This window comes from Delphinapterus leucas, chromosome 2, assembly GCF_059928025.1.
Source record: "Delphinapterus leucas isolate spDelLeu-1000000601 "Yukka" chromosome 2, BTC_Dleu_Yukka2, whole genome shotgun sequence".
Lineage (NCBI taxonomy): Eukaryota > Metazoa > Chordata > Mammalia > Artiodactyla > Monodontidae > Delphinapterus > Delphinapterus leucas.
Window position 1 is genome coordinate 18809538 of NC_143130.1, and position 15418 is coordinate 18824955.

Genomic DNA, 15418 nt, shown 5'->3' on the forward strand with positions numbered 1-15418 from the left:
TTCTTAAAAAGGGTTAACGGACCAATTCAACAGAAGATACAACTCAGAAACAAACTCCTGATCATAAGGAAACTTGTTACCTTACAATGATTGCACAGGAGAAAAGAATGCATTATTTAAATAGGGCAACTAGTTTGCCAGATAGAAACACAGAAAATGGATCCCTACCTCACGCTAGAGCGAAAAAACCAATTCCAGATTCATTAAACGTAAATGCAAATAAGTGGCAAATTTATACTTGAAATATTACATTAATGAGAATGAACTACTATGAATGAAATACAGCTAAATAGTAGAAACATAACACTGAATTAAAAAAGCAAGCTATACTGGGCTTTGGTTTTGACTACATACAGCCTGAATCTATTTTTATTAAACCCAAACCCAAACAAAATTAAACAGTAACTATTTAAGGATACACATAATTTGTGATAAACTTTAAAAGGGCAAGGAAATAATGATAATAATGCCCCTTGGGAGTATAGATTGAAGCACAAAGGTAGAAAAAACAGAATTGACCATTTTCTAGTTAACTTTGGTGGTAGAGTCACAGATGTTTATTATAAAATTTGTTACATTTATTCTTTTGAATGTTATTTAGTATAATTTTTTAAGTCTTTAAATTGCACAAAAAGCACAAATAGAGCACAGAGAGGGGCTTCCCTGGTGGTGCAGTGGTTGAGAGTCCGCCTGCCGATGCAGGGGACACGGGTTCGTGCCCTGGTCCGGGAAGATCCCACATGCCGTGGAGCGGCTGGGCCCGTGAGCCATGGCCGCTGAGCCTGCGCGTCTGGAGCCTATGCTCCGCAACGGGAGAAACCACAATGGTGAGAGGCCCGCGTACCGCAAAAAAAAAAAAAAAGAGCACAGAGAAAAAAATGACTGCTATTCCTGGAGCATTATCAGAAGACTCCATAAAAGAAACCTCACTTTAGCCAGCCATATCTGGCAGGCCAAAGAGAAGAAAGTAGACTGGGGGTGAGGGGTGGGGGTGGGGATTCCAAGCAAAAGGAACAGTATAAGCAAAGGCAAAGAGGCGTGAAAATACAACACCTGCCTAGAGATTAGAGAAAATTTTCAATAGCATGAATAAAAATGAGTTGAACTCTACTCATATTAAGAGTTATTAAAGAAAGACTAAAGAAATCAGGAAACCAAACTTGACAAGTTCTTTTTAAAGGGCCAAGCTGACCCTTCATAATATGAGCAGAATGGGAATTGAATAGGAATAGGTAAAACAAATTGTGTAGAAAGCAAAGGTTCGAAGGAAAGAACAGTTACAATATTCCAAAAGTGATTCTATTTAAAAGAAAAACAGTGTTTTCCAAAATGAATGTTGAAATAAAAAGATAAATTTCACAAGTAGACAAGATTTTTAAATTGCCTTTTAAGACATGATTATTTAAAATTATTGTATGGAAATATGTTGTTTTAATTACACTCTCCCTTACCACTTTGGGAAGTTGGGGGGGGCGGGGTGTAAAGAAAGCATATGCTCCTTTTAAATATCCTCCAGAAAACAATCCTTTTTAATTATCAAAAGACAGGCGGGAAAGAAGTATGACATAGCAAAACTACTTAATATTTCACATATTTTCTTCAATATCATATCTGAAGGCCTACTAGCCCCAGAAATGACAGTGCCAATACAGCGAGGTCATTATAGGTTTCAAGCAAAGAACCTTGTATGTAAGTAAAAGCACAATAAATGCTTGCTGAATGAGTAACTACAGAATGAAAACCAAAACACTTTTGCCCTGAACAGAAAAAGGAGAGGAGTATGAAAGGGGTAGAAGAAGTGTAAAAGAGTCCTGAGACCAGCCACACAGAGAAAGCCTTCAGCTAAGAAAGAGACAATCTTTGTCTGTTACTGCTTATTTGGACCAGACTCTGGAAATGGCCCTATGCCCAAAATTCTGTGTTACAGAGCTTTGTTCAATAAGCTTGAAACAAGGTCCCAATCAACTGCGAAGTTAACTTGATTCAGAATGACCTATATATACACACTATAAAACAGACCTATTTAGAAAAGATGAGCTGCAAAATAAGACTCTGGTAGAAGAACATAATGTAAAACACCCAGATCAGAATTATTCTGAAACATTTTATCCTGGGAAAAACTGGATCTGTCACTAATACTTTGGCCTACACCCAACTTTAGTACAACACAAGGACACTTTTCCGTATCCTCCCCTCCTGCTTAAGAAATATAATGCACACTATACAACACTCTACATGGCAATTATGTGTCCACATCAAAAAACAATTTTTTGTGTTTAATTTAGTGATAATCATTTTTGATCCAAACCAGGATCTAAAGTAAATATGAGCTTTTAAGAGTACATTAGATCACAGTTCATCTTCTACATATCACTCATAAGCTTGTACTAATTCCCCAACTACTACTCTTTACCCAAGAATTAACATTTGTTTTAATATCTCATGAGTGTCCCTCCCCTCTCAAAAAGATAATATATTTAAAATTCTGTAGAAATGTCAGGCATTATAATCTAATGACTTCAAAAGCATAGACTCAGGAAGCACACTGCACAGATTTACAAGTAGACTCTACCATTTACTAGCTCTGTAGCCTTGAGCAAATTACTAAACTACTCTATGCCCTCAGTTTTCTTACCAGACAAATGGGGTTTAAAAACAAAGAATTTTATCAACCTCACACAGTTAATATGAGGATTAAATGAGGTAACATGTATAAAGGATTTTCAACAGTGTCTGGCATGTAAAGGACTAAATAAATGTTAGTATTATTTATTATTATTATCATCATCATTATTATTATTATTCTCTGTTCCCCATCCATATTCAAGTGTTTAACTCTGAGTTTACCAGATGATGTTAAACCTGTTAAAGCTTATAGCCAATAATAAATACAACTCTTATGAACAATCTTAGAAATTAAAAATTGTTACTTAATTCATTTAAGATGTTCCAGCTACATTAGACATATAACAAGGAGTGTAAATCAGTATTATCAGAAGAGTCAAATCTAACACTTTAAAAGGATCTGGATTGTACTTAATAATAACCTCTCTGAGCCTCATTTCTTTCATATTCATCACAGGAGTATTTTTGGTCCTGTAATTCTTCTTACAAGAAAGGACACCATTTGGGGATATTTATACAGAAAGAATATTTAAAGATACAAGTTGGTAGATTAAATTTAGAGATTAAATTTAGAGGATTGATTACATTATTTTATATTTATATATATATAATTGAATATATATTTTTTCCTCCCCAAAATGATAAAGGGAAATAAGAGGAGAAAAATCAGTGGACAAGAACTTCCAATAAATCACTGGATATCAGAAAGCAAATGGAAGCAAGGTAGCTAACTGAACAGAACAACAGAAGAAGCTAAAACCCAAAACGCCCGTAGACAGCAAGGCAATTTATTCTAAAAGAAAAAAATAACCCTTGAGAGGCTCAGAATTTGGAAGCAACAGTTTCTTTAGACTACAAAAGTGAGGAACAGAATCAAAATCACAATGAGATACATACCACTTGACATCCATTAGGATGGCTATTAAAAATAAATAGATAAAACAGAGATGGTGAGGATGTGGAGAAACTGAAACCTTGACACACTGCCAGTGGCAATGTAAAATGGTGCAGCCACTTTGGATAACAGTCAGCAGTCCCTTGAAGGGTTAAACCCAGAGTTACCATAGGATCCAGCAATTCCACTCATAGGTATATAACCAATATAAGTGAAAACGTATGTCCACACAGAAACTTGTACACAAATGTTCACAGCAGCATTATCCATAATAGCCAAAAAGTAGAAACAGTCCAAATATCCATTAACTAATAAATGGATAAATCTGATATATCCATAAAACAATATTATTTGGCAATAAAAAGGAATAAGCACTGACACAGGCCACAATATGGATAAGCTTTGACAACATCATGCTAAGTGAAAGAAACCACTGCAAAGGACCACTTACTACATGATTCCATTTATATGAAATACCCAGAATAGGCAAATCTACAGGGATAAAAAGTAAATTGTTAGTCGCTTAGGGCTAGGTGGAGAGAGGATTCAGGGATTGGGGAGTGAGAGCTAAGAAGGATAGGGGGTTTCTTTTTTGGGGTAATGACAATATTCTAAAATTGCTGTGGTGATGGATGTGTAACTCTGTGAATATAACAAAAGCCACTGAATTGTACACTTTAAGTGGGTAAATTCTATGGTATGTGAATTCTATCTCAATACAACTGCTTTTCTTTTAAAAGTGAGGAACAGAGCTAAAAGCTGGAGAATTGAGTGTCTATATACTGAACTGTTGAGTTTGCTGTCCTTCCACTCACCATGTTCTCAAATGCCAGCTTTTCCTCATAAACACAACTCTCATGAAAGAAATTAGAAAAACTCTTCACTGCAGAAACAGAACAGCACAAGAAAAGACTTCTAAATACTGAAGACTTGGGTGGGGCCCTGCCCAAAGCCCAACCCCCGCAACTGACAGTCTCTGTCACATATTTATAGTTTCTACTTAAGCATTTCAGTTCCTCATTCTTAAATACAAGCAGACTAGGATCACCAGATTATTTGATATAATATTGCATGGGGGGTGGGGGAAGACCTAAAACAAAACAAAACAAAAAACAGAAAAAAAGAACATGAAAAAAAAAACTTGCAGAGCCTAGAGGAATCATTTTTTTAAAAGGATTTATATTATATGAAATATATATATTCATATGTCATATATGTTTATATATTATATGAAGAATAAAAGGTAATTCATTAATAAATAAGAATCCAACTTGTGAAAAAGAACAAGAAAATTCTTAAAAATTAAAAATAGTAAAACTTAACAATATAAATATCTGATACACTGGAATTTATAGTTGAGGAAGTCTCCCAAAGATGTAGAAACTAGAAAGGAAAACAGTACTAAAATATTAATTCAGAAGGTCTAATATTTGAATAGAACATCTAGAAAAAAAGAACAGAGAATACACGGGAAAAGGAATTATCAAAGAAATAACACTAGACGCCCCCCCCCCCCGCAAAATATAGTAGCATATCCCCCAAGTGCCAGCATAATGTACTTTCAAAAGACCAATACCAGGCTTCCCTGGTGGCACAGTGGTTGAGAGTCCACCTGCTGATGCAGGGGACACTGGTTCGTGCCCCGGTCCAGGAAGATCCCACATGCCGTGGAGCGGCTGGGCCCGTGAGCCATGGCCACTGAGCCTGCACGTCCGGAGTCTGTGCTCCGCAATGGGAGAGGCCACAACAGTGAGAGGCCCGCGTACCACACACACACACACAAAAAACCGGCCAATAAAAAAAAAAAGACCAATACCAAGTTATTTCCCTGTGAAATTTCAAAACACCACAGCTAAAGAGAATAAATATTCCAAAGGTTTCCATAGAGAAAAAGACAAGTTACATACAAAGGATCTAGAATCAGAGACATATCAGACACCTCAATGACAATACTGGAAGCCAGAAGAAATAGACTCTATTGCCTTTCGAAGGAAAATAATTTTCAGTCTAAAACTAAGGGCAGTACAGCACAGTGATAACAAGCAGATTCCAAAATGAGACTTCCTAGTTCAAATAATGCCATTTAATAGCTGTATGATCCTGAACAAGTAATATAACTTCTTTGTATAACAGTTTCTTCATCTGTGAAATGGGGTTGTTGTGAGAATTAATTCATAGGTGTTCATGTGTGTAAAAAGCCTGATACACAGTACTTACTATAAAAGTGCTCTAGAAAGCAAGACTGGGTAAAGAAAGGGGCGATACAGAACTTAGCTTTTCACTATAATCCCTTAGGTAGTATCTCACTGGCTTGGACACACTCACATATTATCAGACGGACAGAGGGAATTGTGAAATGAAGCCCAATGATAACACCTGGGCAGAGAATAATATCTATATGCCTTTAGCTCAAATGAGACAGAGAAATAGAAAACAAAAATTTGTATTGAAAGAGAACCACCTGACCAGACAGTCAAAAAGGGAAACAGGATGTTGTAAGAGAGATTTTTGGTCTGGTTGAGCAGCAGAACCAGAGTAACCCAGAAGAGCCCGGGTCAGATTAATGAAAAACGACACAGTTTGTTGATAAGGGTAAAACAGAGTACTTAAACAGAGAAACTGACCTTTTTTTTTTTTTTTTTGCAGTACGCGGGCCTCTCACTGTTGTGGCCTCTCCCGTTTCAGAGCACAGGCTCCGGACGCGCAGGCTCAGCGGCCATGGCTCACGGGCCTAGTCGCTCCGTGGCATGTGGGATCCTCCCGGACCGGGGCACAAACCCATGTCCCCTGCATCGGCAGGCGGACTCTCAACCACTGCGCCACCATGGAAGCCCAGAAACTGACTTTTAATCACAGTTAAATGACAAGCTTGTTCAAAGATGAGATTCACTGAGGTTTGGGGGGTTGGTTTTTGTTTTGTTTTCTTTTGAGGCTAAATTAAAAGCATTTTAAATTAAAAGATAATCGGAAAATAAAAGTAATAGTAATAAGACCTTATATCTTATTAAAACTCAGGAATACCTTGCTAATATAAGGAATACCAACCGAGGCAATATGACAGATTAGATAACCTGAAAACTCTCCCACTTACAAACTTCCTAAACACACTTGATAGACTATGACAGCATCTTTTTAAAATTCAGTCCAATATTAAATAGAGCAAAGAAAATCCAGGGAGAAGGAGAAAGGAGGACTAAAACTCAGAGAAGAAAATATGAAAGAAGCTATCCTATAGGGGCTTGCTGGCCACTAACAAACAGGGTTAGACTTTTATGCCAAATGGGAACTAAATATAAGGCCTTGGCTTGCTGAAGGTGGGAAGATAGAACTGACATGGCAAAAGGAACTTTGCAAATGTGATTAAGTTAAAGGTCTTGAGAAAAGAAGATTATCTAGGATTACTGATGTGGGCTCATGTAATCACAAGGGTCTTTAATTAAAAGGGAAAGAGGGAGGCAGGACAGTTAGTGCTGATCAGAGTGATGCCATGTGAAAAAGACTCAACTGGCCATTTCTGGCTTGAAGATGGAGGAAGAGGCCACCAGCTAAGAAATGCAGGAAGCCTCTGGAAGCTAAAATAAGGCAAGAGAACAGCTTCTCCCATAGAATGTCCAGAAAGAACAATCCTGCCCACATCTCAAGTTTGGCCCCAGTGAAACCCATTTCATATTTCTAAGCTTCAGAACTATAAGATAATAAAGTTGTGTTAAGACATTAAGTTTGAGGTAATTGTTACAACACCTCTAAGACACAAATACATACACACACACACACACACACACACACACACACACACACACACTGGAGAGGAAGGGGGGCAGTTATCCAAGATAGTATAACATGTTCCATGAAGTTTTCAGGTACAAAACTCTAAATAGTCCTGGACTGATAGTATCCCTAAAACACTTGGCAGAACAAAACTGTCTAGGAATAATCAATTTATCTTATCAATGTATTACCCTTAGCCTGCAGAGAGATCTCAAAGATGAGATCTTAAGTTGAGCTCACAATCAAAATTTATAAAACACATAAGGAAATAATTCACCAAAAGCAGGAGGCAGCATACACACATCACATATGCACGTACATATACGTGCACACATACACAATAAGGCCTCCAAAGAATGTTAATCCAAAAGAGAATGTTAATCCAGAAGAAGGAAGAAGGGAAGGAGGGAAAAGAGAAGAAAAGAAAAGAAAAAGAAAAAGTAACAATAGATGACATGAATAAAAAGTACAAAATAATGGTGGTTCATCTGAATCCAAATATATCAACAACTACATTAAGTATAAATGCAATAAATGCCCCAGTTAAAAGAAATATCACACTGTATTTTTTTTTTTAATTTTTATTTTTGGCTTGCAGCATCTCAGTTCCCCAACCAGGGACTGAACCCAGGCCATGGCAATGAAAGCCTGGAATCCTAAGCACTAGTGCACGAAGGAACTCTCACACTGTATTTTTTTAAATCCAGTTATTCTTAAAAGAGACAAATCTTAACAGGAAAAAGTTGAAAGTAAAAAGAATGGAAAAGTTCACTTTGTGATACAGCAGAAACTAACACAACATTGTAAAGCAATTATACTCCAATAAAGATGTTTAAAAAAAACAAAACTAAATTACATTACCAGAGGCCAGGATAGTGATCACCTTTGGGAAGGAGAGGAGGGGTGGCAGGTGGGAAGAACATAAGGATGATTGGCTATGTTGTAGGTCTTGATGAATACACAGGTTTTTCCTTTGTGATAATTCATTAAAAATGTAGGTTTACGTTTTGTGCATTTTCTATGTGTGTTATACTTCAATAAAAGGTTAAAAAAATTTTTTTAAAAGAATGGAAAAGATAAATTCTATATACTAATATGTAGTACAATGATATCAAGACAAAATAAACTGTAATTTAAAAAAACCCTAGAGCCAGAGAATCCTTTATTCCATAATAATGCTGTCTTTCATCAAAAATATTTTTACATGAATTTACTCAATGGAGGTTTTATAATTTATACTTTGCTCTTCAAAAGAACAAACCAAAAACATTAGAGAAGCTACTTTCATGCCAAGCTTGGTGGGGGAACAGTTTTAGAAAAAATGAACACGTGGGACGGCACATAAAACTGCAGGTGGCTAGAAAGGAAACCAGCTCTAAGGAAAAATAACTAAAAATAGTCTTAGAACAGTGATTCTGACTGACTTCATTTGGATTTTCAAATTATTTCAGAGTTAAAATGTATACAATTTGTTTTTAACCAAGATGGTTGGTTATTTTAGAAATAAGTTCTGCCATAATTAAATATACTTATTTATATCTTAGAAGTTCTCAAGTATCACTTGCAATTCAGAACCAAAGGATTTTTAAATCTGAAAATTTTTTAGCTCTGAAACGATCTTAATGACAAAATATAGCAAAATCAATTATTCCTGATTAGTTGAAATAAAAATTCCTATGACAGCAAATTTTGTTGGATCTCTAACAAAATATTTTTAGGGATGTTATGCCTTGATGTACATGCCAGATTCTTTATAGATTTCCTCTATCTTTATATATATTATTATGGATTTACAAGCCCTAATGCTAGAAACACTTAGAAAAAGACTTAAAAGTAAACAAAAAAAGTTTCTTTAAAAAATTAAGACAATGGGGCTTCCCTGGTGGTGCAGTAGTTGACAGTCCGCCTGCCGATGCAGGGGACACGGGTTCATGCCCCGGTCCGGGAAGATCCCACATGTCGTGGAGCGGCTGAGCCCATGAGCCATGGCCGCTGAGCCTGCGCGTCCGGAGCCTGTGCTCCGCAACGAGAGAGGCCACAACAGTGAGAGGCCCGCGTACCGCAAAAAAAAAAAAAAAAATTAAGACAATGAAAGTGGTTTTTAAATAGGAAGCTATTGCCTCCAAAAAGTTATCTTTAATTTATCACATGAATCTAATCATGAAGAAACAAACATATTCATATTGACATTCTACAAACTGACTGGTGGCCTATAATCTTCAAAAGTATCAAGGTCAGGTGAAGTCAAGGGTAGACTGAGGAACTGTTGCAGTTTGAAGAAGGTTGAGGAGACATGATAACTAAATGCTTCTGAACTGGGTCTTTTTCCCATAAAGCTACTGAACAAATTGGCAGATAAGTAGAATGTGTGGATTAGATGGTAATTAACCTGATTTTGATGACTGTTTTATGGCTATGCAGTAGCATGTACTTATGTATAGAAAATACACACCAAAGTATTCAGGAGTGATGGGGCATCATAGCAGCAGGTTATTCTCAAACAGTCCAAAACACAAAAGTTCTTTGTCCTGTACATGCAATTTTTCTGTGAGTTTAAAATTGTCCCTCCTCCCCCTCCAAAAAAATATTTTAAGTCATCTTTACTACTCAGTGATAAAAATGAGAGCAAGACTTTTTTTTTTCAAGTTCAATGATTCAGAGGTATTTAGCAATCAATGTTCCATTAATCTGTGGAGGAACACAACCAAATATAGTTTCTCTAAAATAAGGATACAATGACTTTTGAAATTAAAAGGGGATGGCCCCATTCAAAACTGTTACACGCAATGGGGAGAGGCCACAACAGTGAGAGGCCCACGTACTGCAAAAAAAAAAAAAAAAAAAAAACTGTTACAAATTCTAATGGCCCTAAAGTCTCTGCATTGGGCTCCTCTAAAGAGATTCTGAGACCTTCCACTATAACTTCCTTCCCTTTTATTTGTTGAATAAATAGACATATGCATGCTAGACACCAGAAATACAGCAAAGGTCACAGTGAACCCTATGGAAGGCAGACGGTGAATAGGACAAATTAACGATGTAATTCTAATAATAAATGCGATGAAAGGGAAGTATAGGACGCTATAAAAACAACTAACAGAATTCTAATAGTATGTGCGCAGGTGGGAGGCAGGCCAGAAAGGGGAATTGGGGAAAACCACCCTTTAATAAAATTTAGGGTAAGACCTCAAGGATGAGTGGGAGTTAGCCAGGTGAAACATATCTGTTAACAATAAGGGCCAGGACACTGACAGGCAGAGAGATTTCTTATCCCTGGAATTTAAAGGTCCTAGGTGGGTTAGTAGTAAGGGATAAGGCTAAAAATAAAGGCAGGTGCCAGGCCTCTTAAAGAAACTTAAATGCTGTTTAAAAGATTTTAAGATTTTTCTTGCAGTCACTGATTTTCAAATCTTTCTGTTGTTCATCCTAATTTCAAATCAACTCTTACACAGAATCTCATTATGTAATATAAACAAAAGTAGCACTGTCCTGTCTGAAGTAGAAAGAGGGTGCTTTAGAACTTCACCAGCTGAGCTTCCTGCTTCCCTAAGTGAGGGCAAAGGCAAAAACAGGAGGAAAGAGAGGGGGCAGTATCAGAAATAACACATGGTGGGCTCTATTAGCCAGATTTCCAATCAGAAACTGACGAACTATTCCAATTAGAAAAATTCAAAGAGCATTTATAACATAGACGGACTAAATATAAAGGAATGGTGAGGGATAGGGGAACAGAAAGGAAGGTACAGGAGCTAGTGTTAGCAGCAGCAACAGCACCCCTAAATCCAAAAGGACAAGGGCAGGAGAGATTACCAGAATGAGGAAGAGAAAGTCACACAGACAAGACTACCAGGAAGGGCTTTATTGAGGGGAATAATGACTTGTCTTGGGACACAGCCAGTCCACCAGGAAGAAACCAGGGAAATAAATATTCTGAGCTTACCTTTCTCACTGCTTCCGATCTACCCACGTCCACACTGGCTGCACCCTATCTGAAGCCGGAAGTCACAGACGCCCATTGACATAATCCATACAGTAAACCTCCCAGGGTAAAGACCAGCGGGGAGAGAACAGATCAGGAAGAACAAACATAAGCTATCTGTCATGAAGGAGTAGGCACAGAAGTACAAGGAAAGATCAAACCTAGCCTTCTGGAACCAAGGAAAAGGTTTCCATGAGACCAGGACAATTAAGCTGAAGCCTAAACAGTGAGCAGGAGTGAGCCAGGCAGAGGAAATCGGGGAGACAGACATTCCAAGCAAAGGGACTATAGCCACTACAGCACACACTGCTAGAGCTCTGAATGAGGAGGTTTGAAGCAAGGAGTGTGAAGGGAGGGAAGGAATGAAGCTAGAAAGGCAAGGGAAGATAAGACCATGCTTGCATCAATACCACACCAACAATCCAGCCTTTGTCCTGAAGGCAAAGTTTAAGGATTGAAATATCATCTGATAGAGGTGGGTGTGGGTTTTTAATAAAAGTAATAGGCACAGAGATTTTCTTTTTAATGGTAATGGTCAATTCTCGCTCTTATCTGTTGACCAGCTCCTGCCTGGTTGTTTCACAAGAACTGCAAGGCAGAGTGTCAGTATGGAGAAGACTGCAAACACTGACACTATGTAATTACAGGTTCTAATCCACTTCAGCCTTTTTTAAATTCTCCACACTTGGACTTTCTCAGGGAACAGGTGGGCAAAAATATTTTCAGTGACCACATTAAGTTCTATGTTTAAGATTCTGAACCAAATCATTGATAATTCAAAATTTACCTTAGGGTACATTCATTTTCCTTTGAAATGGAGAACTTTCTAAAAACAACAATGAGGGACGTCCCTGGTGGTCTAGTGGCTAAGACCCTGCACTCCCAATGCTGGGGGCCCGGGTTCGATCCCTGGTCAGGGAACTAGATCTTGCATGCCACAACGAAGATCCCAGCAATGAAGATCTCAAGTGCTGCAACTAAGACCCTGTGTAGCCAAATAAATAAATAAATATTGGGCTTCCCTGGTGGCGCAGTGATTAAGAATCCGTCTGCCAATGCAGGGGACACGGGTTTGAGCCCTGGTCTGGGAAGATCCCACATGCTGCAGAGCAACTAAGCCCATGAGCCACAACTACTGAGCCTGAGCTCTAGAGCCCGCGAGCCACAACTACTGAGCCCATGTGCCACAACTACGGAAGCCCACGCGCCTAGAGCCCATGCTCCACAACAAGAGAGGCCACCGCAATGAGAAGCCCGCACACCGCAACAAAGAGCAGCCCCCGCTCGACACAACTAGAGAATGCCTGCACACAGCAACAAAGACCCAACACAGCCAAAAATAAAACAAATAAAATAAAATAAAATTTAAAAGCTAATGTTAATAAATAAATATTTTAATTAATTAATTTGAAAGAAAATTAAAAGTGATGCTTATTCACAAAGGACTACAGATTTTCTGAAATTCCACATGGATAATTTAAAGATTCAAGGATCTACTCCTTGTCAGACCCTAAGGGAGACACTAGGGACACAGTGATGAACCAAACAGATGAGGTTTCTGTCATCATTAAACTTACCTCTAAGAGAAGGAACAGGCATTAAATAAGTAAACAAACATAATCACAAATTTGTCACGTGCCACAAATAAAAGCAACAAGGAAGAGGTGGCAAAAAATATTTCTAGATTTAAAAGAAAGATATCACTGCTCCTTTTTGCAAAAGCAACATCCATGGAGTAGAAGGAGACAAAATCAAACCACAATGGACTGAGGCATATATATGTTTCAAGGAAGAAGATGCCACAAGATGACAGATTCAAGAACTCAGGCTGTGAACTGTCAAGAGAGAAAAGGTAATATCTCAAAACACATGGTAAGGAATGTTTTTTTTTTAAGATGGGGGGAAAATAATGTTGATTGGAGGGGGAATTGAAGAGAGGCTGAATATAAGAGAAAGAATGGATGATTAGCTATGATGGCTAATAATGCCAACGTGTTATATCCAGGTGTTAGGCTAAATGCTTTACATGCAATTCTTTATTTCATCTCTAAGGTCAGCTCTATAGTCCCAATTTTGCATATGAGAAAACTAAACTGAAAAAAGTTAGGTTATCTGATCAAATCACATGCTGGCAGAACTAGGATTCAAACCCAGATCTTTATGACTTCAAAGCAGACCATACCACACTGTCTTATTCAAAAAATACTTTTCAAACCACCTCTTAAGCTCTGGTTAACTACGTACTGAGGATACAGAGATGAGGGGCTCCTGGGGCACAATTGGTCGGGGTGTGGTACTTACACAGGATGATCTTTACCTTCAAAGAGAGAGGAAGGGGAGACAGACATGTATCGATACCTCAAGTCACTGATACAAGGAGGAAGACGGCAGAGCACAGACTGCGTCAGTAACCCTACCCTGAGCTAATCAGTGAAGGCTTCATCTGGTGCTTATGTTAAGCAGAACAGAGATGAACAAAGTTAATCCCAAGTAAGACAAACAGATTACGGAAAAGCAAAGAAGCACAAAATTGAATGCTGTGTTTGGAACACTTCAAGAAGTTGAGCATGGCAGGAATGTGATGAGAGCTGGAAGAGACCAGACCAAAGGGCCTTTTATGCCATGCTAAGGTATCTGAGGTTTAAACCACAGGAGTGAAAAACCATTTCCAGGCTTTGAAACAAGATTAGGCAACTGTAAAGACTCAGCAACTGATTAGGAGGTTTAAGCTATAGCCTGGTGAATGGCTTACAGACAACGAAAAGGTCAGAAGGTCTGGAAAGAAACTCCCAAACTAACCGCTTATAATCAAAACAGAAGAAGGAGGGTTCCAAAGTCCCCCCCCCCTTTTTTTTTTTCTGCGGTACGCGGGCCTCCCACCGCTGTGGCCTCTCCCGTCGCGGAGCACAGGCTCTGGATGCGCAGGCCCAGCGGCCATGGCCCACGGGCCCAGCCGCTCCGCGGCATGTGGGATCCTCCCGGACCGGGGCACGAACCCGTGTCCTCTGCATCGGCATGCGGACTCCCAACCACTGCGCCACCAGGGAAGCCCCCAAAGTCCCTTTTTGAAAAACATAGCCCTTATTCTAAGTGAGATGAGACCAGTCCCCAGTTATTACTATTGATTAGGACAGAACTAAAATATGGTTTAGCCCAAACTTTGTGATCAACAGGTAGGGGTTTGGAGGTTTGCTTCCTCAATACCACAAAGAGACTATCTGAGGCAGAATATGGGCTTGGGTGATTCATTTCTCCAAAAAGCATATTGAACAGAGGCAGGATAGCCTGCTGTCTAGCTTAAAAGTAAAGAGCAGAGTCTCCAGTTTCCAAAGGATCCTCTTTCCCTTGCTTCAAGGCTTCATCACATCAGTCTGCCATCTGATGATGGTTAGGGAAGACTGATACTCTCTTTTTCTGCTAAACATGCTGGTCTGATTCAGGAGCTGTATATTTCCCACCAAGCAGGTAAGAGAAGCAGAGAAGGAACAAAAGCATATACCTACTCCCCTAATGAAACACAAGCTGTCATTCAGCTTTATCAATGAAACCAAATCAAAGAGAAATGAACTACAATTTAGAACTTCAGATTTATTTTTCCAAACTAACCTCCAGGTACATTCCTCATTCCAAACAAAACCTACATTCTAGTCACCCTGAACAAGCCATCATGTCTTTGTCTAACGCCATTGCCTCAGACTGGAATGCATCTGCACTCCATGTCAATATGATAAATGCACAGGCTCCCTTCAAACCCCAACTTAAATGTCACTCCTTCAGCGCCACCCAAACTACATGCCCACAGGACTTTTTTCTCTATTCAAATGTTTATTAAATATTTCCATGTATTGTATTGAATAGTATACAGACCAACCCCTCCTAAACAGAAATTTTAACAAACACTTACTGAATGCTAAGCATATGGCAGGTTTAGTGCTAGGTTCTAGAATTTTTTAAATTGAATAACAATACAATCTGCTGCCTTTCAAAAACTCCCCAACTACAATAAAAAACATGCATAGTAAAGGTAGCATTTAGGGTAAATGGATAAGGAAAAAAAGAAAAAAAAGACCAGAATGAAAATCAATGCAATGGATGAAAATCAATTCTACCACACACTCTTCCATAAAACTGAAGAGGAGGGAATACTGTCC

At 38.5% G+C, this 15418-nt stretch overlaps 1 protein-coding gene across 19 annotated transcripts in view; it reads right to left on the reverse strand.

Annotated features, from left to right (window-relative positions):
• ABI1 (abl interactor 1) overlaps nt 1-15418 on the reverse strand; it is a 128507-nt gene that overhangs the window by 46623 nt on the left and 66466 nt on the right. The gene's annotated exons all lie outside the window — the stretch shown is intronic.